General features: G+C 34.4%; 1 long non-coding RNA gene across 1 annotated transcript; it reads left to right on the forward strand.

Annotated features, from left to right (window-relative positions):
* The first annotated feature begins 1,972 nt into the window (after nucleotides 1-1,972).
* Nucleotides 1,973-3,569, forward strand: LOC139667720 (uncharacterized). Its single transcript, XR_011696952.1, has 4 exons — nucleotides 1,973-2,305; nucleotides 2,455-2,519; nucleotides 2,619-2,764; nucleotides 3,049-3,569. It is a non-coding gene; the product is annotated as an uncharacterized lncRNA (long non-coding RNA).
* Nucleotides 3,570-4,451: the final 882 nt, after the last annotated feature.

The following is a 4,451-nucleotide window of genomic DNA, read 5'->3' on the forward strand; positions in this document are numbered from 1 at the left end:
TACATTGCTTTGCCTGTATACTGGGTGCTGTATGGCCATAGCAACACCCCGCTGTTGCCTCAAGTCTACTGTAAACAGGATTTTATTGAAAAAGAACATTTGAAATTTGAGATTTCAGAAGTCATGGCAGTGCTAATGCTTTTTTAATCCCAGGTTAAAGTACTTTGTCATCATGGCCCAATGCTATACACAGATAATACAACGAAAAATCAGTTGCTTTCTGGTACATTGAGTCATTCTCACCAGTTACAGCTGGCTAGGGCAGCAGCATTAGAAAACTTCTGTCAATGGCTAATTCCTGGTAATCTCTGTAATCAGAGGTGCAAAAAGTGAAAATGAATGGGGATGGACCTTTTTCTTGAGGCTGTAGGTTAGTAAATACACATCTGAATTGCACTGATTCAGTCTGGCATACTGTAGTTAGAGATAACTAAGATAACTAATAATCCACTTAATAAACTGGGGGGACACATCCCAGTGCACATGATTATGAGCCTGTAGATGAGGCTGATTTGTATTCAGAGCACTGGAGAAAGAAAAAAAACCAAAAACATTATTCTGATGTAACTGTGGTCTCTCAGCTATATTTTTAAATTTAGCTACATTAAAAAGCAAGCTGTGACGATTAAACTACTACTATAGCGCAGCTTTAACGTTACTCCTAGGGCTGTCAAGTTTCATTGCCGCCCTCGTCTCTGCCAAGCTCTGTTTGGGCAGGAAGAAAGATAATTAATTACCGTTTAACAACTTGGTACAAACGGACGAACACAATCACTTTTACAAAATTGAGGTCCATCCTGTCTGGAAGTCAGTCTGCCCTATCCACACTTCGGAAAACACGTAGGCCTACTCTTTTTTTGTATCGACAAACTAAAAGCAAAACGGAAAAAGCACATCGCTCATTCCTTTTCTGTGATGTCAACTCAAAGGCAAAAAGCAAACGGCGGCAAAATTGTTTTTTTTATTTAATGCACTGAAATGAGTAAAACAATTGATACAAAGGAACATGCTTTTCCACCCCACCCCCTCTACCAACCCCTAAGCATGTTTAAGTGCTGTGCCATTATGTGCCACATTTTCCACTGTTCAAACACCAATTAAATCATAAACAAAAAAACATCTCTTAGTACATCTTGAAGTACATTTCTAAAATAGGTAAGACAAGAAGTCATATTTGACCAACTATATAATAAAAGTATTACTTTTTTAATTTTAATTTCTAAATAAGTTCTTACACAGTACCAAATTTTACATCTCCTGTGATCATACACAATCAACTTGAATTAGAATTGAAAGATATGTGTTTTTCCTACACCATGCTACCATAAAATCTTTCTACAGATCCCAAGTTTCTAAAAAAGAAATGCAAATAGAACACAAAAAAAACCATGACTAGCCAGCATTCCTGTCATTTGTTAAATTATTGCTAATTAAGCTTTGGAGTCTTTTTGAAGACAATCAACACTTTTGCTCTTGTGTGGTAAGTAAATGATTTGGAAGTATGTGATCAACCAGGGATTTGTACAAAAATCTTTAATTTCTGTGAAAGGAAATAAAACTTTCCAACAAAAATCCACACCAGTGATAAACAATGAAATAATCACTAATTTGATTTTTTAAATTCCCTCATTCTGTATTGCTTTCAGAGAAAAAGTCAATGCAGTTATGCAGTAAATATAAGCATGCTTATATTTCCACTCACACAGTAAATATAAGCATGCTTATATTTAAGCATGCTTATATTTACTGTGGCTCTATCCCACTCCAATAATGCATACCCCCTGTGCACCTAAAAAGCACTAGCGCACTTGTAAAATAATCAGAGAAAATTGATGGATTCAGTTGTTTACAGAAACTGAGAGCTGATAATTCTGTCAGATTACGTGTGAAATTCTACATGATTCTTTTACTTGATAATACGCTGAACATAATACCATTTAAGACTTATTTTTCTTGGGGAAAAAACAACGTCCGTAGTCGTAGAAATCCAGGGGACTTTCTATACTTTGCACTATTTGTCCACTTTCAGATTTCAGCAGTAGCAACAACAGAATCATCTCCAACCACAGCTTCGACAACTTCGACAGCCCCTACCGCAGTTTCTATTACTGCTGCAGCGAGTGCACAGATAACCACAACCATCCCTGCCACTACCAACGCCGGAACTACAGCATCAACTGATCCCCCACAAGAAGATGAGGGCTTCCTGATTCTGCTGTTTGATATTGACCGTGTTTTCATCGAAGCATACAAAGACTCACAGTCCCAAGAATACCAAGACCTGGTTAAAAATGTCACAGCGGAGGTAACATACCACTCATTTATTCAAATTTCCTCTTGTGAGATAAAACAAATTTTAAATGTATTTACATACATAATTTACATTACCTTCATTTACATGACATGAAATTCATTGACATTAAAGAAACTAATCAACATTGTCCCATTCTTTAGTGCAACAGAGGGTTCCGTATTCTATATCCGTTGACTTTCAGGAGATGCATTGTGATACGTTTTAGGTAAGTAATACTCACACACTTTCAGAAATATTTATGATGTTTCAGAGATTCATGATTGCTCCCAAAATATTCCACACTGACCAACATTTCTCTCATTAGCCCTGGCTCTGTTAAGGTGGAAACCAATTTGATCTTTAACAACCAGACAGTGGTTCCGACAACCACCAGTGCAGTGGAATCTCTCCAAATGGCAATCAATACATCAATTGTGTTCCTTAATGTCATCCCCAACAGTATTAGTGCAGGTTAGTGTCCTTGTCATGCATCATTTCACCTTTAGTGTCACTGACAACTCTTACAATTGTGAATATTATTTGTAACATTATTTTTCATACAGTACTATACTATTGTTTATAACCATGGAATATATTTTTTGGATTGAAATTTAATAGCTGCTTTAATGTGCTATCATGATTTGGTAGGAGTGAAAAAATTACTTTGAAAAAGTCAACAAATATACTGTACATGTATAAAGACTTTCAGTTATGTTTCATGTTATATGTGTTTTTTGTTTTAATTTTTATAACAGCTCAGCCAATTACCACAACAAATACAACAGCAACTACAACTACAGCTGCAGCACCAACAACAACATTATTAACAGCAACGACAACTGTTGCTGCAACAGCAGTAACACCGACAACCACAACTGTAGATACAGCAACACCAACACCAACAACAGTAACACAGACAACAACTGCCACGTCACCTACCACCAGCAGAGCTATGACATTAAGCAGACCACTTAATGTGGTCACTTTATTGCTTATTTCTCTTGCTTGCTTTGTAACAGACTGGCAAAGATTTCCCTAGGATTGGACTAAAAATTTGGGATATATATATAAAAGCAGACAATAAAAAAAATACAATTTATTGTATTTTGCAACAAATCATAATGTCAGAATCTGTATCTTAATTTATTATATTGTTCAATTAGTAACTAGTCGCTGAAATCATAACACAAATGAGTCTCTGTATTATATATTAATTGCACCTTCCTTATCATTATTGGTTCCTTTACACATGTTAAATGTTTTGTTGTATTTTCCTACTTGCTAATTTTTTAGTTTGATCTATATCTAATGTAAAAAAAAAATGCCATGATTGTTAACTTGATAGGCTACTGTTTGATTAAAACCTTTCAACAACATTTGAATGGTTTGGTTTCACGTAAAAATATATACCTGAACAATTAATAAAAGACAGATAACTATGTGTGAACATTATAGTTTAATATACATGTCTTTTCCTTTTAAAGAAGTAATTATCATTGTAATGGTGAGAACAATAAAATATTCCTTCATGAACATATTGTTGTGGCAATGGGTTTTATGTTCTGGATTTGATTTTTGGGGAAAAAAAATCTCTGGGAGAAAACTGATCAATACACATACAAATGTTTTTAAAACATAAAACCAAATTCCTATTAACAAATATGTTAGTAGAAGTTCCATTTCCTCATGTTCTCTCAATATTCACTGCTCCTCTCAAAGGACAATGTTATAATGATAATAATAATTACAATAATAATAATAAATACAGAAGAAAAGAGAACCCCCTTCAGGGGTAAAATAAAATCATTCCAAAACATGTATAAAGTAATTAGAAATAGTGAATTATCGCAAATGGTCTTCATTTCTGTACAACGATTTGATTTGGTGTGAAATGCAAAATATTAAAATTACTCACAGCTTTTCATTCACATACATTTGTTAGCAGTTTTGATAGGATAGTCATGTTATATCAAATTATTTTCAATAATTGAATGATGACAAGGTCCCCTTCCTAATTTGATTGAACTGGGGGTGAATTGAACGAAACCCTGATGTATAAATGCTTGAACTCAGCCCTTTGTAATTCAATTGAAGTAATAATAATTACTGTCTTACTTTTCCAGGGCAAAAGTACAAAAGGTGCTATGAAAAAGTTCCC

The sequence above is a fragment of the Centroberyx affinis genome, unplaced genomic scaffold (assembly GCF_046629955.1).
Source record: "Centroberyx affinis isolate AG114_WGS23_722 - 3 ecotype Tasmania unplaced genomic scaffold, CSIRO-AGI_Caff_v1 ptg005727l_1, whole genome shotgun sequence".
NCBI classification, from domain to species: Eukaryota; Metazoa; Chordata; class Actinopteri; order Beryciformes; family Berycidae; genus Centroberyx; species Centroberyx affinis.